Source organism: Fringilla coelebs (assembly GCF_963513975.1).
Source record: "Fringilla coelebs genome assembly, chromosome: 21".
NCBI lineage: Eukaryota > Metazoa > Chordata > Aves > Passeriformes > Fringillidae > Fringilla > Fringilla coelebs.
This window is the reverse complement of record NC_140047.1, coordinates 11,226,023-11,248,932: the sequence shown is the minus strand read 5'-3', so window position 1 is coordinate 11,248,932 and position 22,910 is coordinate 11,226,023.

Sequence of the window (22,910 nt, the reverse complement as noted above, 5' to 3'; positions counted from 1 at the left end):
AAATATTTATCCTGGAGGTGGGTAGTAAGGAAGGACTAATTAGTATTAAAGATGTCAAATATCGCACTTCTAATTATGTTAGCAAAGGTAGCACGACGGAAGGTAAATCTGAATGCACATCTGAGATCATGAGACTCGCTGCCTCATCCGTGGCTATGAATTATTACATCACTCTGCTTATTCCCATCAGGTGTTGTTTTCTGACAGAGCGATTTGCCTCTTACAGGTGTAGTGCAGTTAAGATTATCCTTGCTAAAACTGGAATTCTTCTGTTTATAGCCCAACTTTGCTGGGTTTATACATTCCATTCTTACAATAATTGATGCTTTTTATCATCTTTCTGTTGGGATTGCTCTGAGTAGTTAAAGTCATTTGCATGTCACAGAGGAGAACAAAGTGTCTCTTGTAGAAATGCATATGAAATAGCCACAAGACCCCTCAAGAAACCATACAGAATGCAAGCTAATTTGGCCTCTGTGGGAACTATCCAAAGTCTATCCTAAAATCAGACCTTGGAAACAATGGAAGTTCACGTCTGAATTCAGATTAGAATCCTGCAGCACCATTAGTGGCTCTGTATAGTATTTATCTTGATAAAATCATCTTTCCCTTCTCCGTACAGTTGTGAGACGCTTTCCAGCCCCGTCTGTGCTGGGAGCTTTGCCTCCAGGAGCAGCTGTGGATCATTGCTCACTGGACACCACGGACACCCGGAGTGGGATAGCACCGCCTCACCTTTGCTCAAGCAGTGCTGCAGAATATCCTTCTCACAGCTGTGTACCGTGCTATCCTCAGACGTTTTAATACCAGATTAATTTCCGATCACCGAATTGATTACGTACTTTTTGCAGTCAAGAAAGGTCATGGATTTGTACGCTCTATCAGACATTGTTAATTATCAAAAAGATTTTAGGTATTAAACAGAATTAAAGTACAGTATTTTATGTTTCAGAATTGCCTCAGTGGAAGGAACCAATAATACCAAGTGCACGCTGAGAAAGTGTTGCACGGCCTCCAGTTCACAGGGTATCTTTGATTATCTTCTAATGGATATACAAACACAAGAAGACATCCAACCCTTGCTACCAAAACACAAGGAGAGTAACAGAATGTAAACATAAAGCTGCTAATGTACACACTGACACATGAATGGCATTTACATTGTTCAGAATAAAATCAAGGATACTTTCAAATAATGAGCCACAGAAAAATTGCTGGAGCAAAATCGTCTTCAGAATGAAACGCAGGCTCATTTGAAATGAGAGTTTTTTCATTAAAAAAATGGTGCAGCTAATAATAAAGTCTTTTAACCTGTATTTTGTTATAGGTGACAGGTGAACAAATCACAGGTCTTGAGTTTCTCTACCCTGCCTCTCTTGGTAACGTCATCTCCAGTACCATCTGCTACCTACCAGACAAACAGACCAACCACATAATGAGGTACCAGCTTCCACCCAGCTACCGTGACTAAATCAGAACAAAAGATTCAACGCCTCCTTCAACAAAGGAACACAAGTCTAAGCTGTCTTTGCTAATTGCTGGGTTTCAGGTTGTCTGTTACAGATTTTAAGTGAGCTACAAACTTCTATCAAATACTTATAGCTGTTGGATAAAGATACTAAGAATAAAAGATAAATGGAAGCAAAAGGTAAGAGAGAAGAGAAGAAAGCTTAGAAAATAAGCAACTACTTATGGTAATTTAAAGACTGTGGAATAATATAAACATGAAAGACCAGGGGGCAGAGTGATTGATATCTCATATGTTTTCAATGCCCCTACGGTTATTAGACTGCAATATATGGGAACATACAATAAACTATGAATTAAAATGTAATTGTAGCTTCAGGCATCTTCTTCATTGTCTGCTGTGGTGTTATGTCTTCATGCACCGTGATTGACAAGGTGTAATTAATCATCTTACTCAGTTGTAAATATGGGCACCCTTCACAGTAGGCATCAGGAAGTGTGTACCAGCAAAGGAAGCAATAGTTGACGCTGAGATACCATTAAATCAAAATCAGAATGCGTATATGTTCAGAAATGTGTGTTTGGTGTGATGCTGTTATAGTTTATTCCTAAAATGCTGTACCAACAGATTTACTTGATTTGCAAGTTAACTACAACATTAAGCAGTTTTATATATTTTGTCTCTGCTTCATTTTTATAGGCAATGATGTTGTTCTCCTAAGATGTGAGCCAGTTTGCTTCCTGTCAGTGTTCTCCTAAGATGTGAGCCAGTTTGCTTCCTGTCAGCAAGTGGAGCTCAACTCAGCTCTTCCTCTGCCCAGGTTGCTGCACACAGACCAGCAGCTTCGTGGTCTCACCTGAAATGCTTCGAGCAAATTATTACTCCATTCATGGATCACCTTCTGCACTTCTCATATACAGAGTTAGACATTTTGGGTCATTTTAAAGTGAAAGAGAATAATGAAATTATCCTAACCAGGAACACTGTTCCATTTAAAAATAGGAAATTTCTTGCCACCAATGCTGTCCCCAAATTGTAAATGAACATCTTTTTAAAGATTTTTTTCATTATTCCAGGGTAGGAAACATGTCATATCTGTTTCTTTTTGTAAATGATTGCTATCCTTATCTAGTTAGTACAGAAATGGTGTCTGAGTCATGGGAAATTAAGTGGTTTGTCTCAGGAAAATTTGGTGGTATGCATGTTTTTGAAGCACGTAGAGCTGCTGAATGAATAATTGGCCCCTATTTAATGTCCTCTGCTTTAAAGCTGTCTAATACATTTGGTGTTTAAAAAAAATTTCTTTCAAAGCTGTTAAATATGTAACAAAAAGAGGTTGCTCTCCCCATTTTGACATGAACAAAGCTGTACAGTGAGCTGCCCGAGGTACTTCCAGCATGGGATTAATTACAAACACAATCATAAATGGAAATTTTCAAAGTTTTCTGATTCCTTTTCTTTGCAATACCAGCTGATGAGTGTTTGATAAAAACATGCAGTAAGAATATCAGTTCAGGAATTAGCTATTAAATATTAAGCCAAGCATTTTTCAGAGAGCATGGGATCTGTTGGATCTAAAATTCCACCATTTACCCCGATGGAGTGAGATCTCTGGCTCTCTTCAGAAGCAAACCGAGCTTAAACCGGAATGCACGCTCAAGAAGATGATCGACTAAGAATGTGTTTTATTTTGATTTGAAAAACCGTCAATCACAGATAAAAAAGACCAAATACTATTATTATATATACTAGCTAACTGTATTTGTCTGGTAAACCAGGCACATGCAGGAAAGAGAAAAAATACAGTTTAAAAGGAAAATATTCTGAAGGTTTTGCCCAGATGTGCTGAAACTGTTGTTCCCTGGTACAAGCAATTAATTTCAGAGGAAAATACAAGCACGTATCTATAGATGTGAGAGAGAAATAAGATGTCCAATGTCTCACATATTTCAGTTTATATAGCCACAGCTATTTAAACAATTCCAAAACTGCCTCTACGGGTGTCAAAGAGGGAGGGAAATCTTCAACCACATGATCTTCTCTCCAGAGTCCTGTTAAATCCACTGAACTTAAAACAGAACAAGAAGTGTGAAATATGGGTTTGAACATGTTATGTCAGAAATGTAAAGGTTGGAAGCCTTTTTAGTAACTGATATTAATATTGTATTAAATGTTATGAAAAGGTAGGTGTTGGAGAGAAGGGCTGGGCTCATGTGCAATTTTGTCAAGGTTTTTATCTGTGATTATGATTCCAGATGTATCTATTCCCTGAGGACAAAAATGAAGTAAAGTTGGCATGTGACATGTGTTTTAAGGTGTTTGGCACAGTTTCCCAAAGTGATGACAAAATGTTCATTTTTATTACAGTGAATTGGTACAGAAAACACGATTCTGAAGGTCAGTAGCTGTATATTTACCAGAGCTTTGGAGTTTTATTTTGGGGAATGTACATTTTTGGATGTGCTTACATCTGATTGCCCGACAAGCATCTACTATAATGAATAATGTACATAGAATAACTTTTACAAAACATGAAGTGGCAATTACTAGAAATTCAGTAAGTTCATGCACAGGACATGGCAAAGATTGCAAAAATGCCTCTTTTTTTGCACCTAGTAGTGTAGCTGCTTCTTATTAATGATTTTAAATGTGTTTACTGCAGACTAATCTTATTGCTCTACAGTTAGAGCTCAAATAATCGTAGCAAGGTCCTTTGTAGGAACATGTTTTTAATGTAAATGGACAGATTTAAATTTGTTTAGCAAACTGGGGAAGGCTATTTTTTTGGGTGAAGCCTATTTTACTCAAACGCACGTAGGAGTTGAGAGAGGGGCTCCTGTGGCTGCGCAGCTCCCCCCGTGCAGTCCCTGCAGCCCCTGGGTGTGCAGCAGCTCCACGCTGGCAGCAGGGCACCCCGGGCTGCAGGAGCAGCAAACACTCCCTCATAAAGCTTTTACAAGTTCAGCATCCACCAATCCGCGGGGTCTGGGAGCCTGCCCCGATTGGGCGTACCGGGGATTTGGTAAACACGGCTGCATGACAAAAACAGGGTTTGTACAGAAAAGACTCCAACAGCATTGCCTCCTTTGAGTACTCAGAGCCTAAGAATATGATTAATTCCATACTTTATAAGTAAACTTCCCCAGCTCTGTATCCATCTGCAAATATTCAGAGTGATGTGCTCAATACATTCCTTTCTGTTCTGCAACCGCATTTCTTTGCAAATTTAACCACATCAGAAAGCACTTCAGATTTCTAACACAAATATTCAATGCATTTAATGTAAGGAAGCTTCCTTTATTGGAGGTGATTTGGAACATTTTGTATTTTATAGGTATATTTAAGAGGTTAGCAGTAGGGGGGAATCGTCTGTGGAAAATCTGTCTACAGCTGAAATTCTTAGATGCAGAAGTGTTGCTGAAATGCCTAATACATTTACATTCTTTTGTTAAGTAGCTTACAGGACTATCCTCTTAGCTACCAGATACCCAGATCCTTTTTTTTTTTTTTTTTAAGGTCAAATAACATTTCTCCCCTTTCTTCTTGTTTGTTATTTTCAGGGGAACATATTTGGTTTGGGGTTTTGTGTGCCATTAGAAGATTTTCATTTTTGCTGGCTTTTTTACTTTTTTAATCTACAATTTTGTTGTTCCTTTCAATAATCTTCTGCAACTTTATTTCATCTTTAGTGCATGCAAAGAAGCCCCTCATTGCCTAGTACATTACTGATAATGATTTACAAGTTTTCCCAGATTAATTTTCCATGGGATTATTTTTTCCCCAAAATAACATAGCTCCAATTAAAAAAAAAAAAAAGAATGCCAAAGGTTTAGGCATTTTATAATACAATTTGAAAATTAACTTTTGAAGTAGTTGTGTTTGTATTTTAAATTTAGAATCTGTTTATACTTCAGTATCAGAAAAACAATGTGTAAATTTAAAAAATTAGCAGTGCGGTGTTTTCCAGATATTGAAATGTGCCTGCCTAATGAAGGCAGAAGACTTGCTCACGAGATTTATTTTAAAGCAGTGCTTTTAGATAGTCATAAATTAAAATGGCAGTTTTCAACTGGATACTTATTACTATTTTATTTGATATTTGCAAGATACCTGACCATTTAATATTTGTCCTTTATTTGTCTGAGCTGATCTAATTGCACCTCTCTATTTTGCATTTATTTCTTTTTGCAAACACTACATTATTCACTCTCTCCTGTGCTTATTAAACAGTGCCACCTGCACCAAATGAAACAAAGCTTCTCCATCAATCTATCCCAGCTAAAGAACCCTGACTATATATTATAATTAATTGAAGCTCAATTGAACACTTGAGTCTGAACTAGATACAGTAACCTGAAAAAACATTAAAAAATTAGGATGTACTTTAAAGAAATCTTTTAAATGAAAATGTTCACTCAAAACCGAGAACCTAACCTTGCACCAAGCACTCTTCATCAGCTCTGCACAGTACCTCAAGTAGCAATTAGCAGGTCCTTTAATTAATTAACTATTCCCTGTACATCACAGGGATTTTTGTGGCACTAACGTCATCCTCCATAAGTGAATACCAAATCCAGTCAATATTTTGTCACTCCAAACCCTTCTCTGGACTACCTGAATGCCACCGCCTGGCTCTGCAGCCCCTTCCCAGCCCAGGAGCAGGTATGGACAGAGGGAACTTTGTGCTGCAGCTGGCCAGTGGGGACAGAGGAGTGACATGGCCAGGGACTCACGGGGCACCTTGTGTGCAAATATTGGCAGCAAGAAGTTAGATAAGATGCAAATTGAAACAGTGGCAATGAAATCTTATCAATGTACCGGAGTAAGATGATTTTCTTTAAAAGCTGAACGCACTGAGAACTTTGGGAGTGCTGGAGGCTCTGCTGCTGCGCTGCCCTCGCTCCCACTGCCCGCTCCCAGACAAGAGCAGATTAATTAAGTGGCAGGTCAGACACGAGAAGGTGAGAGGGCATTTCCCAGCAATCCGGGACATTTTGCCCATTTTATACTTTGCAAACTTTTTATATAAGCGTGGCTGATTCTTTTCAATGTAATTCTCACTTGGAAAATATTAAGTAATTTTAAGAGAATTAGCATCTAAAAATGAGGCACAAAATACGTAGTGCTGGTTTTAAGATTTCCAAAGATGCGGTATGTAAATTTGTTTATATAAATATGTATAAGAGATATCACAGTATGAGGCTGTGTGTGTGTGGAAGAACATATGTGTGTGTAACCATCTATCTATTTGCAGATTCAGACACAGACATATGTTATAATTACTTAGAGGCAAATATCCGCAGAAATAATTCTTTGTGTTAAGTAGTTTTCTTTAGTGTGCAGTAAGTTTCTCTTCAGAGATTTCTGTGTTCAGGAAAGATCTTATGAATTTATGTAATGTATAGGATTATGAAATCAAATAAAGTATGCCTTGTATGATTTTGCAAGAATTATACATTAGCATTCTCTTTCAACATGTGTAATATTTTGAATGATGTAACCAACTTTACAGATATTTTAAAAATAAACAATACATATTATGAACTTGTAGAAATACATATTGTAGAAATCTCAAGAAGAATTATTATTAAAATATTTTAAGATGTTTGCCAAATGACATTATAATTTAAAAACCCACCACATTTAATTTGAACTCTTCATGAGGAGTAATATGTATTCAATTACTAAAAGATAGTAAAAGATAGTAACTTACTGATCCCAGTAAGATTTGCTAATTTCTAAGAGTAACAGAAATTTCCATTTTCGCTTTATGGATTCTCCTGCATCACTGTTATTGCAACTTCAGTTAAAAAAATTTTGGCATGAGCAAAATGTAAAGTAAATTGTAAAGGTCAACTGATAAGCTATGATTGTATCTCTGTTTTTGCTGTGTAAATCTGCTCTTATCAATAATTCACTATTCATGTTCTACAAAGGCTCTGTCTTTACATTTTTAATTAGCACTTAAAATATTACAAAGACATTTAAAAAAGGGAAATACTCTGTACATGGAGTCTTTATGTCATAATTTACTACACATTTTTTCCAATAGATTTGGCAAATGAATACTCTGTTTTGATACATCAATCTCAAACAAAGGTGGACTCTGATGCAATTTTTCACTGTTCATTTCCCTGAACCTTTTGGGATATAAAGAATCGTGAACAAATACTTAACAGCCTGATCAATAGCCATTGACCATTTGGAGCTCCTCGTACCCTAACAAGCACAGCTTGATCATGTATATTTGATCATGTAAAATTTCAAAGCACCTTGATACAGCAGAGCAAGGCTTTCTATGGCATCTTTGTGTTATTTCCTAAAGCACATATTTCCCATGATTTAGCTTTACCATTAATAGAAACTTATTGCACATATATTTGATGAAGCTCAAGATCATGAATTTCAGTGTTATATATCCACAGTATTTCATCTGAATGGCAAATATAAAACACTATCCTCACATTTTAGGATAGGGAACTCGGGATGTGCCTATGGATTCAATGGACCCCAGAGTGCAAATCTAAAAAGCCCTATCGTTATAAATCTTGCATTCCTGTTAAGTGCTGGCATGCACATTTCACTGAGGTGTGTTAAGTTTATTTTAGTGGAAAAACTGCAGCAAAAATCTTTCCCTTGATATCCTTTTAAATATATGTTCACACATGTATAAAATAAATAATATTCACATTCGCAGCTGTGTTAGCCCTCAGCCTTATTAATATCATGGAAGGAGATAAAGATCTAAGCAAAAAATATTTACAGTGGAAAATTTCTTTGCAGAACTTTATTATTGTTCATAATTCCACATCCAATGTTTTTCATACATTTTTAGTTTATCATTAAAATATAACACTGATGCTACATTTGTGTAGCTGCCTTCTCTGCTTATAATCATAATGTTTATTCTAACTTTCTGGGCTTATTATTTTAGACAGATATCAGTTTAATTAGCTTAAGCTGTCATACTCTAATAAATACAGACGGGTTGCCTGGTTCGGGAGGAGGAAGGTGGCTGCAGATTTCAGAAGCAGAGACAGTTAATGCCTTGTACATTATCATGTAAACAGCAAAAGGACAAAAATAATTACCTGATAAACTTTCAATTTCTGACTCTCCCCTATATGCTTTCTGACCAATTTTTCTATAGAAAATCCATTCAAATTAGGCAAGTCCTCTAAATATCTGCAGCATCTGCTGGTTCAGACACCTTCCTTTATGCAGAGTACCATTTTCATATGATAATACATGTAATATGATATAGAATGACAGAATGCATGACAGTTGCCCATAATACATAGAAAGTCACTCAAAGGACAGAAGCGACATTTGGATAATTAGCATCCATTGGGCAGTCAATCATGCGAATAGAAAAAAACTGAACAAAACCCACAATGGAGTTAGAAAACAAAAGGGACCCTAGCCAGTCTCAGGATTAACTGCTCTAAAGCGATCTAAATGCTTTTGTATCTAAAGAACTGAGGCTCCCAGGGCTGCCCTGTTCCCCTCTAGATACCCAGGGAACTAATTGTGGCGATCAAAGTTAAAGCATTCTCTCTTCTTTACAGACTGCTAAATACACAGAAAAATTATTTCTCCATTCGTGTTCATTAAACTATTTTAAAGTTAAAAAACTGATGCCACGTTCTTTTGCCAAGTGAAATGAGCTAGCGTATTGAGATTGTCCTGCTTTTATGAGAACACAACAGACCTTTTAATTTTAACTCTGCCTTTGTTTGATTAATATTATTTTGCTGTTGTCCAGTCTGCTATCTCTTTCTTTTTGGATAATGAATGCAATTGTCATTAGAAACTCCTGTGTGAGAAAAACCTGAACACAGGAATAGGAATAATACTAATACAAAGCCCATTAACAAAATTAATCAAGAAAGGTTCCACAATTTCTCAGTTCATAAAATAAATAAAATATTTTTTCATTTAATATATGCAGCTCAAAATATTTCCTTTCCCCAGATTAGGTGGAAGATGAGGGCAGCCTCCTTTAAAGCTCCATCTAACAGAAGAGAAAGAGAAGAGATACAGAGAGAGCCCCAGGATGTGGAAAGTCATGAAAATACCTACCCTGGAGACAGTATTCCCATAGGATCCTTTTCATACAAATTCCAACTTGCCTAATGCCCTTAATGAATGAAATAAAAAGAGAATTCAGAAAGGCCCATGCTGATGGCTCCTGCTGGAAAGTGTGTGGTTTAAGGCATAGCTGCAGCAGTTCTGGGAGGGAATCAGCTCCGGTCCCCATCAGCCAAGCAGACAGGAATCACTGGGGCGAAATCTTCCCCCTCACACATTTGCAATTGACTTGAAATAACATCACGACACCTTTGGATAATTGACGCCTTCTTACCTTTCGTTGTCCTTTGTAATTAATATTTGTAGATCTAGAGGTTTCTGCCAGCCAGAGAACAGGAAGGTGGAAGGGGTGGGGAGACAGAGTGTGTGTGTGTGTGTGTGCGTGAGTGTGCGAGTGTGTGCGAGACAGAGGCAGAGGGAAGGAGAGAGGCAGAGAGAGGCTTTGGTTGTGTCTCTGCTTGGGGAATGGAGTGCTGGTGAATTTGTGTGGATGTGTACTGGGGGCTTTGCAAACCTCTGGAGTTCTAAAGGCAAGACAGAAAGAGAGGAGTAGGATGCGCTGGATGTCCCCTGTCAGTCCTTACAGAGTTTCAGCAGCCGTGACCTTCAACCCTTTTGCTGCGTGTCAGTCCCAACTGCAGCCCCCTTGCCCAGCTGCTGTGCCAGCCTCCCAACGAGGAGAAGGGAGAGGGGACAGCAGAGGTAAGGAGGCAGAGGGAGATTGAGATCAGAAGGGCTTTTCGCCCAGTCAAATGGGCCTCTGGTGACAAATCAATCACGGCCCTTTCAAACCAATGGTGCTGCCAGTCTCCAGCTCAGCAAGCCCTCACAGCCTCCCCCGGCTCCTCGGGCTCTCCTACATGACACTCAGCTGATGACGGGGGCTCCAGTCAGTTTTACAGGTTGATTTGGTCATTAGCATCATTTCTTCTCTATCTCCCCCTCTTGTTCTGTCTTTACCTACCATCTATTTATTTATTAAATATTGAAAACTAATATTAGAAGAGAGATTGAGATAACAGAAACATTTGCAAATCAGTTGGTGTACTGCCTTGCTAAAGGAATCCAGATTTATATTTTTATTTGATTTGGTACTCTTAGGAAGAGCTACTTATTTTAATGAAATGAGTTGATCTGATCAGTATAATCAGGAACAAAGAAAGCAGGCTTTACAAGATGCTCACTTCACCTCCTCCCTCCCTATATTTATTTTACACCAATAAAAACTAACCTCAGTGATTTTTCCCACTATATCCATAGGACAGGAATTATTTTTCAAATTTTTTTTTTTGCAGACATTTGTTAAAATACGATATTAGGTCCCTTTTAAAGCTATGAGGAAGCTCCTTGTCTGAAACAAATCTGCATTGCCACTGAAATTCTTGTATTTCAAGAAGTGTACGCTAATAAAGCTCTAAATGAGGTAGGAAAAAAACCCCAAAATTGCTACTAAATCCTAATAAGCACTTCCTTCAATGCTTTCTTCTGAATATCTGAAAAAGTGTTTTAAAGCAGTTACAGGAGAAACAGTAATAGAAGAAGAGGGCTTAAAAGTTTAGGAAGAACAAAGTACTCTTTTGCAGATTTTGTGATCGTAGGGATTGCATTCTCTGTTTCCTCTCTTCTCTCCTGGCCACACCTCTCCCTCCAACTCCTAATACATAGGGGAAAAAAATTAAAAACAAGGTCTTAACAGAGTATATGTTGCTCTGTTTAAGTCTTTTTTAACCTTAATCTCTGGAATAAAATCTTCCTACACCCCCCCAAAAAGGTATCTTGCACATTAAGGAAATGGGAGCGGTCCTTCCTTTCTCATCCTCGCTCATGCCCAGTGCCAACCTCCTGGGCTGCAGCCAGGGGTGGCATTGCATGTCTGAACTCACACACTGACATGCTGGCCATCTGAGAGCAACTGGCCAGTGTGCAGCGGGGTGGGAAAGAGGGATGATGGAAATGTGCAGAATGGAGCCCAGCTCTTCCAGGCTCTGTAAAGAGAGCCTGGGCCAGACACAGTGGCAACAAGAAATAGCACAATATACTCGGAAATGTCTCCCCTGTCTCCTCTCTACCGTGAGTGAACTGTGTGAAACTGAAGTGCATTGCAGACAGCAGTGTGGGGTGCTGAACAGCCTGTAGCTGGAGAGTGCTTCAGTCTTTATCTTCAAAGCTGTCCTGTCAAATACAAGGTCTTTTAAACATCAGAGGGATAAAGTTTCTGATTCTGAAGGGTTCGTTTTCCTCTTGGTTTTCCTCAATCAGAAGTTAAGCCCATCCGACCCCCACAGTAAGCTGGCTCTGGGATTGCTGCCCTGCTACTTGCCCCATGATTTGGGGATGCTTGGCTAGAGCAATCTTGATTTGCTCACTGTTTGTTGAGTTCAGTTTTCTTCGTGTTAGTTCTTTCTTCCATCTTACGTGTCTTGAGGCTGTTTCTGTGTGGCAGTGAATTGAATCTTATGAACTTAAAAGAAAATTGTGGCTGGGACCCGGAGAATATTCATCTGTTGCAGAAAATGCTGAACTCTAAACATGTGAGAATTGAACTAATGAGTTTTCCCCTCATTTCAGTCCCTCAGTCTCTTTTTTTACCATACCTTAATTGCAGTATTTTCTGACAAAATAATCCTAGCTCCTAAAAAAATTTAAATGTGCATCTTCATTTCATTGCTTGTACTTCCTTCTACCAATATAATATAAGAAATTAAGATGATTTACAAAATAATGTGCCTTTCTGTCATCTTACTGTCAATACATAAGTACTACACCAAAATCTAGTTGATTTCCAAAATGAAAATTCATTACATTTCTGGAAACTTGAACAATCAGCTCCGTGCATTTTAATTAGATTGCCTGTTTTTTCATTTATTACTAATACAGTCCTCTTAACTATGATTTATTTGTTAAACAAAGTGCCATAATCCGTCACTTATTCATCTTAATTTCAGCAAAATTAAAGTAGTCGCTGTTATATTACACCTAATTGCACTTGCAATGAAAAGAACGGAGATGTTAATCAAAATAAATTGAAGATAAACAATAAAATCATTAAATCTTTGCTGCAGTAAGTGTAACTAATCAGTTTTGACTTGAAGCGACCGAACACAAATAATGAATCTGTCAGTGAAGACGCGCTCATTAAATCCAGCCTGGTCCGCCCGGGTCCCGCAGGCAGCCGGCACCCCCGGCCCCGCAGCCCCCGCGCCGCTCCGAGGGAGCGCCGGCCCCCGGGCCCCCGGATCCCGGCCAGGGCAGGGTGCCGCAGACCGCCCTGGGATCAGGCGAGGGTGCAAACGCCACAGGTACGCGGGAACTCCTGCGAACACCGCGCCGGCCACAGGGAAACATTCTTTGTTTTATTCAGCCACCAGCAGGGCAGGGATTAGAAAAAGGGGGAAAGGGAAATGAAACCCAGAAACTCAGAGGTAGTAAGCACTTGCTTTTAAAACTTACTAGAAGTATTAGTTTCATAGCAGATCACTAGAGTTGGCATTGTGTTAAACAATATATGTTAAATAACATGTTTTGCAGTAGTATGAAATACTGATTATAGTCTTCTGCTATCCCCACGGAGTAGGGACAATGCCTGGATTAGCAACAGAAGCTGTTCATGTCCTCATTGTCTTTCCACCAGTTACCACTCCTGGCCTCACTACCTCATTACAAGGGGCAAAATGGGCATTCCGGTTATTTCCAAATATGTTGTTACACTGGCAAGGAGTCCTGTGTCTGAGCAGCCTGGTGAGCTGAGCTAGAGCAATCAGCACTTTCTACTTCAGTTTTTAAATTGTTTACTTAATGATTTCAGTTTCCCCGATGGAGTATTTGTGAGTAATCACTGGGTAGCAGGAATTTACATGGCAAGGAGCAATTTCTCTTAAAATAGTTGTGCCTGATACGCCTTTGTCTGCTCTGAGCCAGCAACTCAGCGCAGATATAAAATACAGGCAGTGGTCCTTGCCTTTAGTCACACCGAGCAAAGTCATTATTTGCTTGAACAGTTATCAGTTCCTAAACAGAAGATACTGTTCTCTATTTTTATGTTTACCCTCCTTGTATTTTATCAATCATTCCACTTATTTACAAATCTTCCTGTGCTTTTTTCATGTAATTTACTTAAGCAATACAATTCAGCTTTAAGTGTTGATCAGCACAAAGGATGTCTGCCTGGCTCCTGGGATCAACATAACCAATTAACATTTTACAATGCTAATGCTTTCTCCTGTATTTTAAACAGTGGTCAGTACAAATAAGTGATAGTTTAACAGTTAATATGCTCTAGCTCAAGTATATTCGAGAACTACACACATTTTTAAGCTTATTTTTTACTGTCTCTGTTATGTTTTACTGTCTCTGGATAAGAAATGAACAAGATAACCAAGTGCCCACCGAGCAGGGGGCTAATTTCAGCTCAGTTCTCTTTCTTTTTCTTTCTTTTTCTTTCTTTTTCTTTCTTTTTCTTCCTTCCTTCCTTCCTTCCTTCCTTCCTTCCTTCCTTCCTTCCTTCCTTCCTTCCTTCCTTCCTTCCTTCCTTCCTTCCTTCCTTCCTTCCTTCCTTCCTTCCTTCCTTCCTTCCTTCCTTCCTTCCTTCCTTCCTTCCTTCCTTCCTTCCTTCCTTCCTTCCTTCCTTCCTTCCTTCCTTCCTTCCTTCCTTCCTTCCTTCCTTCCTTCCTTCCTTCCTTCCTTCCTTCCTTCCTTCCTTCCTTCCTTCCTTCCTTCCTTCCTTCCTTCCTTCCTTCCTTCCTTCCTTCCTTCCTTCCTTCCTTCCTTCCTTCCTTCCTTCCTTCCTTCCTTCCTTCCTTCCTTCCTCCCTCCCTCCCTCCCTCCCTCCCTCCCTCCCTCCCTCCCTCCCTCCCTCCCTCCCTCCCTCCCTCCCTCCCTCCCTCCCTCCCTCCCTCCCTCCCTTCCTTCCTTCCTTCCTTCCTTCCTTCCTTCCTTCCTTCCTTCCTTCCTTCCTTCCTTCCTTCCTTCCTTCCTTCCTTCCTTCCTTCCTTCCTTCCTTCCTTCCTTCCTTCCTTCCTTCCTTCCTTCCTTCCTTCCTTCCTTCCTTCCTTCCCTCCCTATCTATAGTGCATATTTGAGTCATACCAAAAGACAATAATGATGGGACAGCAACCCCCCAAATTCAGGGTTGGATGACTACTAAGCAATTTTTTTCCCTCTGTTTTTCTCATACTAGTGTAATTTGATATCTGTGAATAATTACCCTTTATTTTTTTAATAAAAAGTCTAGCTGATGAACCTTTTTGTTTCTGTTCTGCATTTTTGCAGCATTTATAATGTTTAACTTGGGACTTGACATCTCTCAAGGTGCTCATTTGGAATGATTTATATGGGCTTTGTTAGTTCTGTGGCAGGTAGGTAATTCTAGAAATTAAATATTACCTGTTTTTTATTGATATAACTATAAGCACTTAACAGAAGTAGTAAACATTACTATTCCTATTTTCTAGGAAAGGTAATAAAAATACAAACTGAAAAGTGGCTATCAGGATAGGAACCAGGTAATGATAAAAAATTACCAAAAGGATGGACCTGATCCTTCATTAGCCAAAAACTCCTAGAGACTGCAGTCAAAATCTGCCTTGAATGAAAATGATCAAGGGCTTTGGAGCTGTGGCCTGTATAAAGTTAATCCGAGAATCTTATTCCAGTTGCTTTCAGCAGGTCTGTAAAAAATATTCCCCAATACAAGTGGCACTAATTGGACCCCATGTTGGGAGGCCTTGCAGAGGAGCTCACGATTGAATGGGCCCTGGCAGTGAACTCCCTCTCCCGCCTGGCTGCGGCTCCTCCGGGTCACAGGCGCAGCCCCCGGGGGGCGATGCACGAGGTCGCTTTCCTTCACTGGTGCTCTACCTTTGCTGTAGGGAGAATACTGCCATATTCAGGCTTCTCAATGTATTACCTTCTGCTTGCTCGATATTTTACTACCCTTTGTGGGCTTTTTTTGTTTTGTTTGTTCATTACTGTAAAGTGTTTTGGACATTCTTCAAGCTAAACACATTTTCAAACCAGAAGCATTGACCATACATGGTGAGAAGCTGAATGACATGCAGTACATATACAGTGACTAAGGAAAGAGTGGGGGAAGACTGCAGAGCAGGAAAGAGGGCAGGAATTCTGTTTAGTCCCATTTTGAACAGCAGATTATGATGAGGTATCTACGAAGACATTTCAAGAACACAAAGTGAGATTTCACTTTCACAAACAGGAGAAGACAGGTTCAGAATAAATAAGTGGATCTGACAATTGGGAACATAGGAGTGATAGCTGAATCTGTTTGACTGGGAGATTACCAAAATAAGACTGGATTGGAAGGGGGAGAAGACAGCAAAAAATATAATTCCGCTAAATATCTTCAGAGAGTTGGAGATGTGATGTCAGGATGAAGGATAAGTGTAGAAATTATTATAGAAGCAACTGAAGAACCATGAAAAGACAAGGTCAGGGAAATCAAGAAAGACAAGATGTCAAAATCTGGAATTCAGTCAAAAATTCTGAATGATGAAATGTAAAGGAGGACAAAATTGGAATAGTATTTTTCAGCTTTAACAGAGAAGTCTGCGCTGTGCACAGATCAGCCTACCTTGGGTATTCACCTCTTAGAGAGAAGGTTTGTGGGCATGTAACACAATTCTCATTCTAGATCTCTAACCCCCATCCCACAGCCGGACTCACTGCCTTGTGTTCATGCCTGTGTGCAGCATCCCAGTTTGATGGGCAGCAAGTGAGAGAGCAGCACAACTGCTACATCAACTCTGACACAAGGTGGGTAAGGGCTGGAAATAGAAGAGTTTCTCTAGAAATACAAGCATATTCAACTGTATCAGAATGTAATTTTGACCATAACAATGTAACATTATAAACTTGACAAAGATAGAATTAATTTGAATCCCAGGACCTCTCAGTTATGGAAAATAATGCAGACTTGAGCAACATTTACTCTCTCAAAAACACTGCAGGTTCCCTTTCCCCAAATGTTTTTCAGAATTTAGTAGGCTTTATTTCAATAAACTATGAGACTTACTACTGTTTTTTCCATTTTCTGTTTCTTTGCCGGTCACTTTATAACATCCTTAGGTTTCTTTCCAACAGTTTTTGGTTATCTAATAGATAGCCAAGGTAATGCAAAAACATCAGTCTCCTAAAGGTTCACCTCACAAACCACAGAATTTTGCCAGTTGGCTGTTTCTGGAAACATTTTAGTCTAGAAGGACAACATTAGATAATGTTTAAACTGCAATCTTCTTAATTGTGAAAAACGGTATATTCTACAGCAACCCAGGAGAATATAAAATGCCCCAGTCTGTCAGTAGCCTACCTAACCCAGTGGCCTGTTCCCAGAAAAGATGAGTCCTATCAGAACACTCAGTATGTTTCCCAGGGAAAACCCTCCTTAGTTCCAGGCAGCTGGGACATGGCTCATTTCTCCCCACATGTGCAGGAGTTAGCAGTAGTTAACATCCTACAACCACACTGAGCTGCCAACCCTATAGAGAGAGAAAGGCACTTGCAGAGAGGGATTAATCCCCTCATTTTGGGGTAGGATCCCAGGCCATGAGGGCTGTCTGTTTTTCCTAGTAACAGGCTGGCCAGTGAGCCCAGACTGCCCTGCTCTTTACTACTGCACAGCCCAGGTCAGGCCAGGTTCCCCTACACCTCTAGCACATGTATGCCTTACATTTACTTCTCATTCTACTACTGGTGTCCCATGAGACCATTTTTCATTGGAAATGAGTACATTTTAAAACCCTGAAACAGCTTTGTAGATTTGGAGGTCACTATAGTGGAGGGCTGGAGAAGCATGTCCTTTCAGAACAGGCCTCCGAATTTGGATCACATCATTCTGACTTAAGGGATGGGCAATTTTGTTTACACGAGTTTGTATTTCTTATGTATATGGATCTCTGTGTTGACATATCCAGATTACCCTTCACACCTTTTAGGGGATAAATGCTTTCTACTTTACTATGTGTACTGATTTTAATCAGATTGTCTGTTCTTGTTGGTAGTTCAGAAATTTCTGTTTGAAATCCCCTTAGAATCTATTTCTTTATTTTCCAGTCTTAGGAGACTATTTTTAATTAATTTAAGAATTTGTTCCAGCACACCTTTTAATTCCTGTGTTTGACAAAACCTCTTCTATATTACATAAAGGGAGAAAATTTAGTATGTCTATTTTACCCTAAATTCTGTGTGGAAATGCTAATGCAAACAAGTCATTTACCTTCGTTTCAGTGTCACTGTATTCTCATTAGTTTTCTTACTTTTCTACCAAATAGCCCACTGGACTTACAAAATGTCTTGCAGGCTTGTTGGTTCTTAATACTTGAAAAAAATCTTATTTTCATGTCAGGCTATCTGCTCCTCAAATCCTCTGTCATCCTTCTAATCTCCACTGGGTATCTTAGCTACTGTGTTTTATCCCTATTGACTTCCCAAGTTATAATTTTACCTTCAGAAAAATATATGTTTGACTATACAATCTTGGTGAACCTTCCTGCAGCCCCATGGCTTGTTTTTGCTTGTCAGCGTCCGTGTTTGTTTGGGATTATGCGTGCCTTCTGCTACCCTGTTATGGTTGCTCAAGTAGCCTCCATGCTGAGTCGAAGGATTTTAATTTCCTCACTTCTGACTTTAGGGTCTTTTTAACTAGCTTCCTCATTTTTTGTACAATCTCTCCCCTGAGGATGTTGAAGTTAATTATATTGTGGTCACTATTACTTAGTGGTTCAGCTTTACTTACTTTATAAACTAACTCCTGTGTATTACTTGAGAGGCTTTTCTTGACTTAGTTCTTTATAGCTCTACGATTAAAACAACGAACATATGTATCAAAACATTTTTTTAACATCCTACAGGACTAACTGGAAAGTCTAGAAAAAGGTGAGTACTTACAGGGGAATTAATAACAAGGACCAAGAGCATTAACCCTGCTGAAATACCACCCAGTCTTCATTAAATGTAAGAGCAGGACAAATCAAACCACAGTTAACGATGGCTCCATTTAGAGGCAGCAGGACAGGAGCATACTGGTATCCCCACCTTATAATTTTAAATTATACCACAAAAGTGTCAGAACTAGACTCAAAAGAGCATTTCCAGCAGGATGTTATCCCCATTTTAGAGAAAGAAAGCACATTTGCTGGCTTGCAGTACTGCCTATTTAAAATTTTTCTATTGAATTCAGAGGAGGTTGGTATTTGCTAGCTCATGGTATCACCTCGTTATACCTTGATCATGTATAGTTGCAGTAATTACACAAATAAAATTGACTTTTTGTGAAGTATAAAGTAAGTGTCAGTGTCTAGGTAAATGCACTTTGGGTTGTGTTTGGTTTTTACCCCCCAAAACATAATGGGATCATTAGCATCAAAGTAACATTTAGAAATAAAGCACCACTCTTTTTTTTTCTTAAACAATGCCTACAGGTTCAGATGTACTGTGATACTGAAGAACAATGCCACATGTTTTAAAAAATTAAGTAAACTACAGATGCAAACAATGACAATATAAAGACAATCCCCAAGTTAGTTAATAATCTCTGAATTCTTAATATAACCAGGCTTCTTCCCCCACCAGGTACCGGACATCAGACACATCTTATTTGAATTCTTGGACAAAATGGGAGTACAAACAAGAATCTGGACAGATCTGGAACTAACTTACCCCAGTATCAATCAGGGGTAACATTACTGATATCTTCTGAACATCAAAGCAGGAAAATCAGTAAAAGAAATTTGTAGGCCATCAACTCCATTTTATATATTTAAGTTCAGAACAGTTAGTCCCTGCTTAGCACTAGCTGTTGCCAGAAAGGTAAGTTGGAATGTCATGCTTCAGCAATCATATGGAATCACACTCATATAAAATGAGTATAAACTACATAAGACTCAGACCCCTACTGTTCAATCACTGTTATGCTTTTGAAGATTGTAGAAATTTAAATATTTGATCAATTTTCTACATAGGAACCTGAATTAAATCTTGATTTTAACATTATACAGTTCAATTTTGATATCAACACATACCTTTCCATTGTTCAAACAACCAGCTTACATTACAGAAGTGCCACTTGATGTTTTCTTAAGAACAATTTAAAAATAATAGCTTATGACAACATGTCTGATGACAACTTAATAAGTAGTGAGCCATCAATAGTTATCATGTTTCCCCATCCTGTGGCAGAAAGGATAAGTGATTCCTCCTTAGAAGAGCAGTGAAGCTGACACTGCTATTGGTCTTTTGATTTATGGTGATTGTAGTGATTACATTTGAAGCCTGGCTCAAAATATGCTTTAATTTTTTTATAAAAAAAATTAGGATCCCATCAACTCTGTGAGATGGGGAAAACACAAAGAAAACAACACTGCCTACAACAATGCTTCACGCCAAGATTTTATTATTATTTCTAGAATGAGTGCAACAAAATATAACATCATGTTTCAAATAATAAACATCGCCCAGTTAGAAACACTGCACTTTATAAATTCCTTGTTCTTTTGTTTATTCATTCATTTGTTCACACCTTCCTTTCTTACTTCTTCTTTTATCTCTTTCTTTTTCCTTCCCTCCCTTTCATGCTCCTACCAGCTTAAGCCGGGCACTACTGTACAAGAGTTTAGTATTATCTGAAGTAAGTACTTCCCTCTGCTCCAACAACTTATGTCTTGCTGTTCTGGATTTCTCCTAAGAATCCTTGTTCTTCCAGGCTCATTAGTAACTTAGAAGGACTTGAATGTAGCAGTCTGATTTACATCAGTGATCTTATTCCTTTCAGCTCAGGAGGGTTATCTTTTCTGTGACAAAGGCTATCACAGATATGAATAACTATTTTCATACTGGGCTTTTTTTCGTCTAGCTGGAATCACACCATCATAGATTTTGCCTCATAAATCTGACTTCACTTTATAGAGCAATAACGGTACAGTCAGCACTCTGCCATCACAGCAAGGTGAACAGAGAAGAGTAACTTAGGTCAGTTGCTTCTTTATTATTGGCAGATGAAATAGTGTCTTCAACAGCTTCAGAGCAAGAACCAGGCAGGCAGTGTTTGTGCTGGGGAGACAGAGCCATTCCAAGAAGCCAGAGCCAGAGGATTTTTGCAACGTGCAAGGATGGGTCTATAAGACCCAGAGTAAAGCAAACCACTGAGTAGGCAACCTACTGTTATTACCCACCTAGTGTAAATTTAAAGCTGCTTGGGTGAAAATTTGAAGAATTAAATATGTGTGAGACAGTAGCAGGTAGCAGAAACACAGGAGTTCTGCGAACTCTGGTAGACTGCAGGAAGAGGGGGATAAAAACTGTAAAGCCTACTCCATCTAGTTAGAACTGCATTTAAAAAAATAGTTGGGACCAATGCTGCAGAACTTTGTCTGTCCCTTTGAAAGATGGGCATTTCCTGTTTTCCAAAAGATTTGAGCGTTTCGCCAGTTTTCTTTACCTTTCCTATGCTTTTTCTTTGTTTTACCTCCTGGTGTCTTTGGTAACTCACAGAGGTATGTTCATGGTGAGCTGGATACATTTTGGGTGCAAAACTCCTGTTATTGGCTAGAGAGTGCTCTGAGGTGAAGGTAAAGGTAAAAGCCTAACACGTATATAACAGGAAGAATTTCTGAAATTAGAGAAGGGCTGTGTTAGATGATGCAGGCAAACAGATCCAGCAGGTGAGAACACAAGCGATTATGGGGAAGATGCTGGCAGGAAACAGTGCAAAAATGGTCTCTGCACACACCAAATGTGAAACAACCAAAAAAAGGTGTCTAATCTTTTGCCATAATACTTGTCTAAGCACTGACTTTCTGATGCCAAATGGGCTACTTCTTTCTTATGCAAACAATGGAATCAGTAAAGGGAAAAAAAAATTCTGATAGAAAAATCACTGCACAGTTAAAAACAAAACCCAGATAGTTCTCATAGACTTTTTGCTAGCTTCCCCCTAAAATTAAATAATCAATTCTGTTAATCATAAGAGATTCTGATGAGGAAGATGTCTGTTGAGAGACAGTAGCACAGGGAAATGTTTGCCATATTTAGATCTCCTTTCATTAAAAATGAAGAGGCCATTTCAGGTCAATCATCTTGAGCTCTTTTCTTTAGGGGAATGACTCTCCAGCATGGCTCATTACATTAAAGGATTTCACAAGCCTGAGTTATAGCTATTGGTATAATCACAGGTATCAGAAATAAGAATAGTTATTTCTTATTTCTTTGTGAATGGAAAATGAAAAGGTCATTCAGTGTATGGTACTTCAAACACTTGAAAGGGAAAGTATTTTACTGCTTGCTTAGCTTTTAAGAGGAAGCCTACAGAGGGTAGAAGCAACGACAGGTAGACTGAGAGGAGTACTGAGAAATTGTCTTAACAGCCAGCTATCAGGTTAGGAAAGCTAAACCCTGATAGAATTAATTCAGGCCAAGGATGTCAGGGGCATCAAGAAAAGCATCTATAGGTACATTGATAATAGCAAGAAGAGGGGAAAAGTGGGTCCTTTCAGGAAGGGGATGGGGGACCTGGTAACCCAGGACATGGAGAAGGCTGAGATACTCAGTGATGGTTATGCCTCGATCTTCACTGGCACATCTTCTGGCCACACTGCCCACACTGCAGAGGCAAAGGAAGGGACTGGGAGAATGAAGAACCACCAGCTGTGGGAGGAGATCAGGTTTGAGACCATCTAAAGAACCTGAAAGTGCACAAGCTCATGGGAACTGAGATACATCCACAGACCCTGAGAGAACTGGCGGATGATGTTGCTGAGCCACTACCCATTGTATTTCAGGAGTCAGGGCAATCCAGTGATGCTCCCCCTGATGGGAAGGCAGGATGATCAGTCTCACCTCTGTGCTGGGCAACATCATGGAGCAGACCTCTTGGAAACTGTGCTGAGGCACGTGGAAAATCAGGTGATGTCTGGTGACAGTCAACACGGACCTGTGGTCAATGGCTTGACTTGATATCCAAGTGGAGCCCAGTGCCTGATCCCCACAAAAGCTGTTATTTTGAAGCAGCATCTGTGGCTGAGAAAGCACACTAATTTATTGCAGGCTGTGAGAGACTTCTACATATTTCCACATTCTTACACTTCCTTAAACATCTCCTAGCGTCCAGTTTTGGAGACAGAATGCTTTTGATTTAACTTTTTGGTTATGTTTTTGTAACTGAATTTTGGTGGAGTTTTTTCCCCTTTTTTTTTTGGTTTTTTATGTTTTCTTCTATATTTTCTAAAGATCCGTTTTAGTACCATGCAGTCACAGATCATTGTTTCTCAACCTGTAATGGAAAACTAGTCAATGTAACCTATTTCCATCCATACAAACAAGTACAAAGGCTGATTTAAACACCTCT